Raw genomic sequence first — 14,222 nt, 5'->3', positions numbered from 1 at the left:
AATCCATTAAACATCTGGACAGTAAATCTACTACCTATCTCTTTTGAAGAGGTTATAATATGCCATACAATTAATTATTCGGAGCTTGAATACACTTAATTTCTGCAAAGTGCAAAATGGAACTATTATATCTCCATTACGAGAAGAAAAGCAGCAGCTTTCTAAGGCTTCAAAATCCTTTTAGTAGTATCTGATGTACCTTGTCTGCACAGCACCTTCTGTGAAATGTTTCTGCTTGTAAAGGCAAGCTCGTACCAACCGTTCTGGTAACAATGATTTACCGTGTTACCTATCTGTCTATCAGCGTATCTACCTAGGAGTTAGCCTCAAAGCTCTTCACAAACTCTACTTCCTTTTTCAAGCCAAGAGGCAAAAGCCTGATAAGCATCACATGAAGCAGCATGCTGCTAAACTGATGATGGATGGGTGAAGGTTGCAGGGCAGAGCTGAATTAACTCTCTGCTGGCTGACATTTCTGGAGGCGCTTCCTCACCACCAGCAGAAGTCAGTGGTAAGAGCCCCAAAGACATCATTTTGCAATTGCTTGTGGTACTGCTGGCCATGCTTACGCTGTTTTCCCCTTCATGTTATGTGAATCTGTGCTTGTTCGATTCTATGGTCATCAGAGGAGTAACGCTGCATAAAAATGGTGAAAAATAGACCCTGGAATTATGGGCATATCTTCACCATCTCACAAAGCTGTTACTCTGCAGTATCCCAGGAGGACAGTAACACTTTGTAGGTAGTATGTGAAATAATAGTTGTAGATGCTTAGCCTTTGGAAGAATTAGGACAAAGCTTGTAAGCAATATTGCTGCTTTAAAAGAAAAAAAAAAACAAAAACAACATGTGGCTTTCCTTGACTATTTGCCTGTTAGTTAATTCACACAAATTGTTAGATAGATATATAATATAGACAGCCATAAATACCAATGTATAAGAAGGCAAAGTTATTAAAATTATAAAATCATTTACGTTAAAACACATAAAAGAATATTGTTGTAAATGAAAAGTGAAATGACTCTTCATTCTTGTTAGGATTTTCTATAATTCACTACAGTCCCTACAAAGATCCTAAAGGAGAAAATGCGTTCTTTTGATGATGCCATTATGGCCTTTTTGAGAAGGTTTTACAAACCTGAAGGAATCACTTCAATGTATTGTTATCCCCTCTTTGTTTCAGAGTATATATCCCAGATTTTCTATTATTTAAATTTCCAGCAAATCTCTTGTCATTTTTTTTTTCAAAGGAAGTGTCCATAAACTATTTGAAAACAACATAATGAAAGGCAGTGTTGCCTGTGATATCTCTTACATGCATACACAACTGTTCTGTTGTTTTTGCTTGTTATCATCTGTTACCAGATGATAACAAAATAACTCTGGAGGTACTGATCGTTTAATTAGTTGGAGTTCTTTTTTGTTGCTTTTCTAAGGTCCTTGTTTGTAGTGGCAATTGCAAGAAGCAACAATATAATACATCTTTTATGGTCTTAATGATGTGGGCTTTTCTTTGCCACACATAATTAAAATTCATGAGGTGGTGGGTTAGGAGATATTAGAAGAAGGTCTCTGTGCAGAAATGTTATATACTACAATATAATTAAATAAAACAGTTTCTGTTGTACTTCATTTGGCCATTTAATGATAACTTTCAAATAGAACTGCAGATTGCTGAGAATAGTCTGCTTTTAAAACAAAAACATTTCTTTTAAAACAGATTCTAAACAGTTGTAATTATGGATAAGAATAATTAATTTTGTCTTTAATAAGCAATTACAACTCTATGAAAGTCTCATTCTTAACCTACAGTGATAATGTTTGTTAAAAAATGTACTATATACTCTGTGAACTGTTGTGATTTTCCCAAACCTGAAAATATGTTCCCCAAAATAATAAAAATGTTAGGAACATCAAATACTACAAAAATCAGTGAGTCTTGCTTATGTTCTAAAAACATGTATTTACTGTTTGGTTGTGATACATTTAGCATTGTGGCAGGTGATGTGGTTAATGATGATGAACCAGACAGAAATTAGTCATCATCAGTTGAGGGAAACATGATAAACTTTCTCTTCACTGCAGATGTGGGGTAGAAAATGGTCCATTCACCTTCTGAATGGTCATCTGTTTGATGTGACTGGTTTCTAAGTTTCACAAGTTTCCAGGACAGAGGTGCCTCCATAGGCTAATTTCTATTTCTCACTCCAAAACTGCAGGATCTGCTCTCAACCTCAGATTGTTTGTTGGTCATGCTGAGACCATGAGGAGAACCAGCCACTATGGACTGGTACCTCAGCAGAGATTTCCCAGTGCGTCCCACCCCTGAACCCTACAGAGTACACATCTGTCACTGCAGGCACCTACTTGGCTAGGGAATTTCTGTGCTGGTAACTACATAACAGAACAGAAAAGATGCTCTGTGCCACAAAAGCATTATGCTTAAAGCATTGAGGGTTATATAGCTTTGAAAATAGCAAGAGATGGGACACTAATCTTTCTAGTATTATCTCTCATTTCCTGAGTGCCTAGGCGGTGCCTCACCTCCACATCCCTCCAACACGTGGCAACTGTGAGCCCTTCTAGCTCAGGGTAGAGATGTACGTGTAAGCAGGTCTCTGACTACCTTACATGCTCCTCTGGAAAGCTCCATTTCCTGCCCCTTTTTCATGGGGGAAAAATTATTCCAGAGGAATGAGAGTAATTTGAAGTAGCTGATGGTTCTCAGCTGCTCTTAAAAAAAGTATTTCTGTTTCCACTAGCTTTTTTGAACTGGATAAACACCTGGAAGGCACTGTAGTAGGTTGCTTTCAGGTGACCTTAGGCATTTATCAAATAATACAGATGTATTTTAATGTCATTTAAGTTTTTATTTTGTGTATTCTGAAAGCAAAGGAGTAAATAAATCAAGTCTTATTTTGGCATGCTTATTTTAGCTGATCAGAACTTCAGACCATCTAGATGTTTAATGTCAAAAAGCCCCAGTTCTGTGTTATAGTAGGAGAGGGAAAAAAGCTAATAACTTGGTAGATTATGTTAAAATGCTGCTAGGACAGCTGGATATTTTGTCACAGCCCAGGGCAGAGCCTGGCTTGCTGCTGCTGTTTGAAGTTGTGTGTATGTGTGGTGGGGTGGGAGATGTGCTGCTACCGCTGCAGGCAACCTGCTCCAGCAGCAGACTTTCCCTGCTGTTCCCTATTTCTCCCCTGGCTGGTGCAGGAAGAGCCTGGGCCAGCAATCCCCTTCCCAGAAGCAGTGGGATGTCTCCCACCTTCCCCTTCCCAGAAGCAGTGGATGTCCTGGGAGGTCTCCCACCTTCCCTCACCATCCCCTTCTTTTTTCCCAGGAGCTGCTGGGCTGAGGTTCAGCTGGTCCTTCAGGCATCCTAGGAGAAAAATACGGAGCACCCCAGAGAATTCAGGAAATAGGATGTGTGTGACAGTCAAAGGAGTTGTGCAATTCAGGTGTATGCCAGCCTGTGTTAGCAGATCTCTGAATTTTACAGTAAAAGGAATTGCATGAGCAGTTCACAGTACATTACGTACCCCGCACCATGCACCAAAGCAATCTGGTATCTCCATCAGCCACTGACAAGTGGTTCCTGCACACTAGCTACTGTTAGTTCAACACGGAGACTGAAGTTAGATCGGTGCTATAGCTTCTGGAAGAGTCTAATGTTCTCCTATTTTTTTTTTTCCCTTCAACTTTCTTTGTTTCAGTGTCCTTAACTGAAGTTTTCACTTATGAATACGTGAGCCAAAAAAAAGAGAGCCAAAAAGAGCCAAAAGCCTGTCAGGTATGAGGCATGATGCTAGTGAAGACATTTTGCTGTGAGGGAGTAGCACGGTTAAGAGTTTTAGAGAAATAATAGTGCATCTTCCTTTTAGGGGAAAACAAGAACAAACCACACACACACACGACAATAGACAAGATCTGTGCCTGGAAATATCTTTTATCTTCCCATGGAGCTCTCTCTCAATTCTTTCTGAAGAGTAATAGATTTAAATTGATCCAGGAGAACTTTGCTAATGATATAATCAAACTTGCATCTGTACTCCGCATTTCTCAGCTGAACTAATTTGAATGCTAAATAGGAATCAAAGAAGTGACCATTATGCATGAGAAAGAATGAGTAGTTTTAATCTTACTTGCACTGCATGTTTTTTGAGCTATTGATGTAACTGATCAACAATCTATATTTGATTCAGAGCAAAATGCCAGATTTTATGACACATGTCACAAGTCAGATTCTTCGGCTGTAATTTCTCACCCCAATTTTAAATACTGTCAGCATCATCTGGAATTAAAAAAAAAAAAGCAACTCATCACCATGCCAATTGAACAAAAAAATGCCGTGTGATTTAAATACCTATAGCTTCATCATTTACCCAGTTTCATGCTTTCATTTTGCTAAGCATGAGGTTGGTGATTAAACTGGTGCATAATTATTAGCAACAGAGAGACTGTTGTCACATCTCACAGTTTTCTGACCAGGTGCAGGCTTCTCAGATTCAGTCGGAGCCTGTCTGTCAGTTTTCTGAACAATCCAGCAAAATAAGTGACTGATTTCCTGTTATCATCACAGAGGCAGTTTTCAGCAGATTGTCACAGTAAACCTCCTTTTCTGAATAGTGTAATGAACATTCTGGTGTTTGAAAAAGCAGTTTTTTATATATAGATGTGTATAAAGTGTGAATGTAAAAACATTAGAAGTCTGATCCCAGTTTCTGTCTCTCTAGCTCCTTATCTATATCCTTTCATTAATATCCATCTATTTTACTCTAATGTCAATCAAACACTTGTGGTAATGCAAACAGAACAGGAGCATGGCCTGCTAAATTAATCCAATGCGATGAGGACTTCAAAAGATTAAATTTCTTTGCTCTGCTTCTCCAGCACACTTTCATGTTTAGATGGCTGGTTTACCAAGCGTGCACCCAAATCGTGACTTTATTCAGGACAATGTGGGCTGTGCGTTGAAAGAGCGACAACTTCTTGCATCAGTTCCCTGCAAGGACAAGCTCATTCTGGATTTTGAGTGTCTCTGTGCAGCCTGAACCTCATCTCCCCGCTGGTGCTAGCTGAGGCATCGCTCACTGACTGAGCAGGTAGATGCAGAGCAGGGAGAGAACTGGAAGATGTCTTCTGTTCCTCCTGACTATGGGCTTACTTATGCTCAAGTCTCTTCTGAGTACATTTATCTTCTGTGTTTTGTACTGGCCAGCTGGTTAGCTTGGCTTGGACAAACTGTTTTTAGAGGGCAAGGCTTTGTTTTGTTTTTTACAGTGTTCCCTCACCTTTTCACTTTCTCAACATAATTTTCTGCCTAGTTTTGTTGGATCAGTCTAAACAGATGTATAGAATAAGTATCCAATCTAAAAATAAAGGCTGTTCAGTGGGAAGAGAAACATTTTGTCAGTGTGCTTTTAAAGTGTTATTCTGCAGGATAAAAAGTACCATGCTGGAGAAAACAACCCATAAACTGTGCTTTCCTCGTTCACTATATTGCACTATAAATTCGTTAGTGGAATTGACATTTCTACCTCGCCTTGAAACTATTTATCTGCTGCACCAGTATTGGAGCTGAACTGGTGCTGAGGCTTTCAAGTGCATCCTGTGCAATAGAAACAACTAACCAGAAACTCATACACAATAATTACGCACTAACAAGCCTGTTTATTCTTCATCATCTTTCAAAATCTGACTATTACCTGTTATTCACAATTTTATAAACACAACAGTAAATAACTCTGAGTGTTTTAAAAATAGGTCATAAAAGCAGGCTGATTTCACTTAATGCATATATATACAGCCGTATCGCAGAGCGGGCTGCCATCTCCATCACTGGAGGGAAGCACAGCCCTGACAAATATGACTAAGACCTTACACAAGAGTCAGGTTTGCCAGGTGTTGAGGGAGAACATGTTTGGACTGAAAATGAAAGACTGAGATGTAAAGTCAACTTGATAAGAGGGGAGGAAATAGTTAAAAATACATTTTTATGAAATTCATTAACCTTTTATTACCAGTGGCAGATTCTAATGGAGATAATTTTAAAACCCAAATCTATAGTTTATCCTTACTTTTTCCTTTAATAACAGTGTCACATTGTTAGTTTTGTGGTATTGTGTTAACAGAGCAATGTTTTAACTGCCAGTAGTACCACTGGAAGTGAATATTCGCATTTAAACAAGGCTTCCTTCCTTGGTAGGAACAGGAAACCTTTCCAATAAGAGTGGGCTTGCAAAGCCATAGCCGTTGTGGCTATGAAACTCATAGCCATTGCAAAGCCCCAAGTGCCTTTGCAAGCCCCAAACCAATTCAGCCACAAGAACAGAACTTGCAGCTGGAACTGCAGCTTGGGAAGGGGTTGTGTGTAGGAATCACCATTTTAAAAGAAATGGCTTTGGCACCTTGTTAAGGGAAATATATATCAGCTACAATTTCTGCTTCAACTCATCAGTAATGAAAACATGAAAGGACAGGCTAGACAGGGAGCAGGGAGAGCTGCATGCCTTCTGATGTTCTCCTAAATACTCATGTTTGTAGTGCTTCACAGTTTTTCATGCAACATCCTTTTGAAGTGGAAAAGAATCATGGCTCTCATTTTACCAATGGGAATCTGAAAACAGGGAAGCTAAACTCTTCTGGTTTGGATCAAGCACCTCACTTATGGACACAGAGAAAGTTTGTGGTGAAGTGGGGAGGGAAGACGAGCTATCCTAAACCCTGGGCTAATGCTCAGGTAATGGGGCCATCCTGTCTCTGGGAAACTGTTGATTCTGGCCTTGGGCCCTAATTCGTTCTTATTACAGCCAATAATTTCCACCACTAACACAATGACTTTTCCTGGCCTACACTGAGAACATTAAAAAAGCCCTGGCAGATGTTGCCCTGACATAAGATGCCCTGCTCATAGATGGCTAATCCCCAACATACCTCAGAAAAGGTGAAGGAGAGCAAAGATTTACTTTATTAGAACAATAAGCCAGGTAGTCCAGCTTCATTAAATTCTTACTGAAGTTGGAAGATGGAAACCTCAAAACTAACTTTAGCTGAAATTAACCTTATTTTCTCTTGGTCAGAGAAAGCTTCTGGGAAATTCAGAGCAGTTACTGCCCTCTCAAAGGGCATCTCTTCTTTTACTTGCTTTGATCAGGGGTTAGAGAGACCAGCTGTTAGGTAGCCCAGGTGCTGTTGATCTTCCTCAACAGAAGGCTGAAATCCAGACTTCCCAGTACTGCCTAACCCAGTGGGAAGCCAAACTCACTCACAGACTCTGTTTGTCCAGCAAAGTCCTGTGATCTGGGGCTCTAGGTGCTACCCCGTTCTGCTGGATACCCAAGCTCCTTTGTCACGCAGGCTGAGGCAGGGACCTACTTAAATCCTAACTCCCATAGGGTCATATGCATGTGCCATGGCACGGTCACCTCGAAGGGTGCAGCTGCAGCTGCTGTCACCACCTGCCTTTGGCATTAAAGAATGCTGGTCTGCAAAGGGCAGAGCTATTCTGACCTTGCAGCTACTTGGGCTGGTGGCAATGCCTCGACCCACCACCAGTTCAGGTAGGAAGCTCACAGGATCACCACGCTCCTGTCTCCTACTGACACTGGGCAGCTGGGCAGAAGACTTCTGGCTGGGCACACATGGGAGCCTGACTCTGCCCTAGAAGGTAGTAGAGCACGGAGGCGATTGGGTAATTCTGGTCCTTTTCTATTCTATGCAATGATGGACTAATGTGAGAAGTATTCTTTTCCGGGGGCTGAATTTGGACCCCAGTTCTGTACCCATGAATGTGAGAGTCTGGTCACCTTATTGCCTGGCTCTGTGGGATTTAAATTCTGGATGCACAGTGGTCCAGCCTCAATGGGAGGGGTGGTAAATGCCCCTCTCCATTCCTTCCAGAGTGCCTGGGAGCCTAATTAGGACATGCACTGAGAATGTGGGAAATGTAGCCAAAGAGGATCTTCAATTCCTTGAGAAATGCTCTAATGGGACACTGTTGTTACTGCTACATAAAAAGAGCTGAACATCTGCACTAGTGTCTTTCTGCAGAAGACTAAGTTTGGATGCCAAGTGGAAGCAGGTATTTAATTTCTGCAATTTTTCTCTATAAGGTCAGCAGAGAGAGGTGAACCTTTCACTTACATAGCCGTGACTACTCGCAGACGTGTCTACCTTTTGCCGTGGAGCCAGTAGGGAGTCTGTGGCCTATGTAGACCACTGTATGGCTGTGACAAGGCCCCTGCAGTGCAGACTCCACTGAGCTGAGCCTGAGTGTCTGAGTTAGGTGTCTAAATACATTAAGATGGATGTGATATGTCTTTCCTTTCCCTGTTGTGTTACATAGCTCCCTCTGGGATTTGAATTGGAGAGATGGCATCAGCCTGTGGCTGTGCATAACCTTATTGCTGAGGTATCCACAGTCAAAATACTTTGGTGTCTCTTCTTCAACTGAGAAGCCAGTTCAGATTTCTGATTCTCCTGTTTTCAGGGGTCCATAATTAGCAAGCATGCTGCTGTCCTGTCTCCTGGGAATGCAGACATTGATCGTCAGCCTAGCACCTTGCCACAGATGCAAGAGGGGAGGCCTTCACCCAGGTGTTCCCTGACTTCCAAATGCTGAACAGCCTCATCTTCCTGGTACAGTAACATTTTCTTTCCAAGGGATACTTCGTATGTTTAAAGAAAATGTGTAAATATTTTAAACCAAGTGTTGAGAAAACATAGCAAGTACTGGAGGAAAAGTGATTGACTTAACACTATTACTATTATTTTTATTCCAAAATCAGCATTATAAACAGAAGGTTTCACTCATTTCTTGGTCACAAATTGGCTTCCTCATCATCATTTCTATTCTGCTTATTCTTTGCTCTTAAGAGAAGAAAGCGGAGAAAGTTGGGAAGAGAGAGGGAAAGAGGTTTGCAGTTGACTTGAACTGTTTTAAAGGATGTTTTCCTTTCCCCTGCTTGTCCTCTCTTGGAAAGACATCAAACACAGACAATCCCAGTTACTTTTACTGACTTGTGCCAAAATACTGGGGTAGTTGTACCTGAAAGGGGAGGGGTTGACATCACACACGTTTGCAGGCAGACATGCCCGCTCCACACCAGAATCCACACCTGTTCTTCCTTGTTCAACACTAAGTTTTAAAGAGATTGTGAGAGCAATGCTTGCTTTAAAATATTTCAATTTGTCAACTCTTTTTTTTTCCTCCCTTTCTAGTGCTATCTTTTTGAGATGTACGGTGATACTCACAGGTTGTATTGGGGGTGTGTTATGGTCTTACTTTAAGCCAAAAAAAAGAAATGAATGACTTTTTGCAAACAAAAAGGAAGGTGATAATTTTTCTAAAAGACACCATCAAGCAATCAAGAAATTCAGTTCAGTTTTTATCTCTTAATGCCAGAAAGCAGGCAAGGATCCATTTGGGTCAAATGTATGAGCTTCCTGACTGGCACAACAAACAGAAATTTTCAGTGGATTTGTAATTTACCCTGGAAACTGACTGGTCTGATTGAAAATAATGATGTCTGACTGTGCAGGGTCAGTGAGTTGCCCTTTGTTAATGCACAGCTAAGCAAGATCTACCATACACAGAGGCTGGAAAACCAATTAGCTATTCTAAGAAGCACCGGCAGATAAAATATCCTGATTAATCACACAAAATGTGCGTATTCCCTTCATTCTCTAACGCCTGTTTGAAAATGATCACTAATAGTTCTGAATGAACTCATTTAGCTGCTGAATATCCCAGCAGGGTTTTTTTTTTTCTTTCTTTCTTTCTTTTTTTTTAAGCCAGATATAATTTGAATATCATTTGATATATGAATCCTTAGACAAGAACATAGCTGTACATATGAACTCATGTCAAATATATTTGTACATATAAAATGTGTGTGCGTAAGCAATAAATGTAGATTGTTTACTCTGGTGTATATCATAAAAAGCTGAAGATTATTAAATTAGAATGGCTACAGTATGCTAATTTATTATTTATTATCAGCCTACTAGAACATTTTACTGCCGAATGTACTATTTTGCAGACGTACTAGTATGCTAATGCACTAGTGTTTAAATAATTTCAACAATAGAATTTCATCCAGAATACTTGTTCTGCTAAAATCATACTTGTAAGAATTCAATTACTCTTTCAGTGAATGGATGCTGAAGAATATAGAATATTTTATTTTTCTTCACAGAGTCAATAGAAAGTGCAAGAGAAATATTTCCTTAAAATCTGCAGTGAAATCATGCTCAGTGTTTGGGAAAGCATGATTATGCAGCTAAAGGTGATAGAGCTCAAGAGGGATGTGCAGACAAGAGGCTGAAAACCTGTAGAAAGTGATAGCTAAGGAAGATGCACGGATGTGCTTGCTGTCAGCCTTGGACCAGAGAACAGGTCTGGGCTGTAGTGTTTGGCTCTCCAGCCACTTGGTTGCAGTCCAAATAAGCAGATAGGGAACAGGTAAGACTGGTGCAGAAAGCTCCCAATGGAAACACGTTGATTAAGACCAAACTTCTGTGGTTTATTCCCTATTCTTGTGCTGAGGATTTGGCCATTCATGCATTTGTCTGTGGATGCTGCTGCCCCGTTTCTCTCCTTTATTAGGGCTGAACCTGGAGGCACACTGGGCAACCACCCAGCAAACAGCTCATGAACACTCACTGAAATATGTTCTGGTATCGTTATAGCCAAACACATCTGTCCTGCAGATACTGTTGAGTAACAGAAAGAGTTTGCTGTTTGCAGGCTGCCAGTTTCAACTCTGGACCCCAACTGTTGTCATTAAGGACTTGATTAAAAGGGTAATGTACAGTCCAGAGAAGAGAGAATGTGGGGAGCCTGTGGTGTCTGCGATAGCCTCCCACTCCCCATGCCTCTCAGAGAGAACATGAAGAACCTTTAAACTATGACTGGGAGTGAGCAGATATAAAAATCCTAAACCCACCTCCCCTCCGCTCTTGCAGGATGCCTCCCAAGTCTGTCAGGAAACGTTGAAAGATACTTTGGGGGGTGGGAGCCAGCATCTAAAGGTACAAATGCAAGTGGGTTCCTGCAGCACCAGGACCATCCGCAGCCTTGTTTTCATCAGTCTTGCAGGTAGATGGCAGGATACAGTCACTCATGTGCCCTACATCTTCATGAAGTGTCACAGAACTTTGTTTGGATAAACAGTGCTATAATGTAAACAGCTCTCTGCCCTGGAAGCCTCTCTGCCTCTGTTTTGCAAACATAGCTGTTTTCCAAGCTATTGCTTAACTATGTGGGTGTCTGAGCTCTGAGGAGGAAAAAAAATATCAGAGAATTTGAGCAGGTGTACATATGCCTCTATGCTTGGCAATGGCTTTAAGACATTAATGAAGTGATCCTTGTTTTTGGTTCAATGAAAACCCATTCTTTGTATTTTTGCTATATAAAACAATGTACAACATGAGAGAAAATGTATTCAAGTACTCCGCACTCTACCTTAACATGAAATTGCTTAGTGTTATCTCTAATAAACCTAGAAATGAAGAAGGAAAGTACAGATTGCTCTGTGCAAGGTCTAATTTTTTTGTGTGCATTATATTAACCATGTCTGCCCAATTTTGTGATAATAAGGCAAATAAGGAAAAAGCCTCAGCTGAAAACCCCAGGATATAATCAGCAATTGCAAATGGGTAGTGCTTCATTGTAGGTGGTTTTTACAGTCATTATGGATGGTAAGAGTCTTGTTTAAATATTTGAATATAATTTCCCAGAATCAGTTAGGTACCTCATTGTAATGACTACTGATGGAGTTGTCTATACACTCACCACCCTGTTTTTTGAGAATGTGGCCTCTGAAATCTGTAATGTTAGCTTATCATCTGTCTCAGTGTCGGGCAACTATCAGCCACAGGTAGATAATGAAGTCCCAGGATGGCAGCAGCACAGAGAGCTCAGTAGGGCTATAGGAGCAGTGATAATCTTCCATGGGGAGACTACAGCTTTATCTACAGCTCCTCAGTCTTTCACTTAGCAAGAGGCGTGAAGGATACGACTTATTCAAAGTGACTCCCTTCCTCAAATGGGAGGGAGAAGGTTTGACTAACCCATGTTGAACCGAGGAAATTTGTGTGCTGCAAAAAGAGAGAAGAGAAAGTCCCCTACTTGTTTCACATTCATATTTTCTAAGACTTAACAGACCACAGAGAAGTTTATATATACTTTTAGTGTAGAAAAGGATTAATAAAGAAACTATCCAAAGTTTGAATAGAAAAGACTTGTGACTAAGGACTACATATGATCTAAGAAAAGAACGTAGTACAGAGAGCCACATCAGTCCTCAGGATCTCAGAGCATTAACAAACCTGTCCAGATTATGAAGGAGCTGAACCTCTGGTAACTATGAACTCTGGTAACTTTGAATTACCAGATAACGCTGTGGAAATTGATCACTCCCTTAAATATCATAGCCTTTCTCATCCCTGCCTCAAGCATTTAAGAGACAGTACTATTAGTCAAAAGATAATTATTCATTAATTGATTTTGTAAAATTCTCAGCCAGAAGGTAATTTATATACTTGATTGGACTAGGAAAAAAAAAAAAAAAGAAGGAAAAAAGCAGTTTCTTTATACTAAATGCATAAATACTGAAGAAGAAAAAAAGTTTAATTTCTTTTTCTTTTTCATCAAGGATAAAGAGTAAAGTTGTCAAGAATGATCCTAAAAAGTCTAAAGAATGAGCTTGTGCACCAGGGGGAATCATGGTACTTTCATGCACCTAGGAAAAATGTTACGTTGTGTTAAAGAGTGCACACTCATGTAATATATAAGTCCAGAAGTCTAGGTAGATTGAACATGATTAAAATTGGCTTTGACTTTATATGATTGATAAAGACTAATTAATTTTGCCATATATTCTCTTGGTATCTTTGCATTCTGGCTGTATTTTTGCTTGCATCTAAGCATTTGCAACACCTTTCATCTCAGACTGAAGCTGGAAAAAGTCATGTGCTTCTGGGTTGGAGGACACCTGTAGCTAACCTCATTGTCTGTATGTTTCTGGAGTCTGGTGCTGTTATGAGAATGTCCGTCTAGGGGTATCCACCACCTATTTGTGAATCACATTATTCCTGCTGAACACCACCAGTTCAATGATTATTTTACTCTCATCAGCCATCTCAACGAGCACAGCTGTGGCAAGGGTAGGGGAGGCTTTCCCTCTAGTGGGGCCACAAAAATAAATAAATAAACAAACAAATAAATAAATATCATCAAACAGAACCAAAAGAAAGAATTCACAGTTGTAACTGGATTGTGCCCATGCACTGAAGCCTTTAGCATGAAAGCAAAAATCATCTGCATATTGACTGAAAAGACCCGTACCTATAATGTACCTGGAATTAGCAAAAAAATCCATATGTTTCTCATAAAATGCTTTTGTTGGTTTTTAATGTGTGTTCACTTCCTGCATGACAAACCCAAAAGGAGACATGCACGTGAGAAATACACAGGCAATAAGCCGTCTGGGTTGAATTCATCTTTTGTGCAATTCCAGCAACATTTCGCTGTTGGATTTGGACTCTCAGCTTTTACAGAAAAATCTGGATTGAGTTGAACTTGCATGAACCAAGCCAAATATGTAATTATAAGGTCTGGCAAGGAATGTGTCTCTTTTCTGCTTATTTTGTATTTGACATTGTTAATACCAAGTGATTGCCTCAGTTATTCTCACGCCAGTCTTGAATCTATGGAGAATTCAGAGAGATGAAGAACTTGATCTGAGAGTCTGAAAACATAAGGCTCAAATTAAAGCCCTCTGCAAGTAAAGTGAAGGTTTTCAACTATAGTAATGCAGGAAACAGTGGGTGGCAGATAATATTTTCCCTCCATTTAATATGACAGTTTGGAATATCACCTATTGTTTTGTGAAAGAAATTGGTACATTTAGATTAGATCTTGAATTATATACCACACAACACAGTCTGTGGATATGACTTTTCCTTTTATTACCAACTGTTTCTATCAAGAATTACTCCTCCTACTGCTTCTTTTTGTTTCTTTCTCCATGATTCTTTTGTCCACACCGTTTCTACAAAAATCACCCTATATTTTTCAGTGCACATGCATTTTGACAATAGATACAAGAAATGTTTTAGTAATTTTTTGTTTATTCCTCTCTGCTTATCTGCTGCATATTATTCTCACAGGGCTAACAGTATTTTCCCTTCCTCATATAGCTGTGCTATGAGGG

General features: G+C 40.0%; 1 long non-coding RNA gene across 3 annotated transcripts; it reads left to right on the top strand.

Annotated features, from left to right (window-relative positions):
• Positions 1-450: 450 nt before the first annotated feature.
• LOC310894963 lies at positions 451-10,191 on the top strand. Of its 3 annotated transcripts, none has more exons than XR_014580316.1 (3): positions 451-511; positions 7,906-8,086; positions 8,495-10,191. It is a non-coding gene; the product is annotated as an uncharacterized lncRNA (long non-coding RNA). The 3 variants fall into 3 exon arrangements; XR_014580317.1 differs by lacking the exon at positions 451-511 and adding an exon at positions 7,185-7,565; XR_014580318.1 differs by lacking the exon at positions 451-511 and adding an exon at positions 7,186-7,672.
• Positions 10,192-14,222: the final 4,031 nt, after the last annotated feature.

Source organism: Anser anser, assembly GCF_964211835.1.
Source record: "Anser anser genome assembly, chromosome: 2".
Classification (NCBI taxonomy): domain Eukaryota; kingdom Metazoa; phylum Chordata; class Aves; order Anseriformes; family Anatidae; genus Anser; species Anser anser.
The sequence above is the reverse complement of the archived record's forward strand: the minus strand, read 5'-3'. Positions and strand labels throughout refer to the sequence as shown.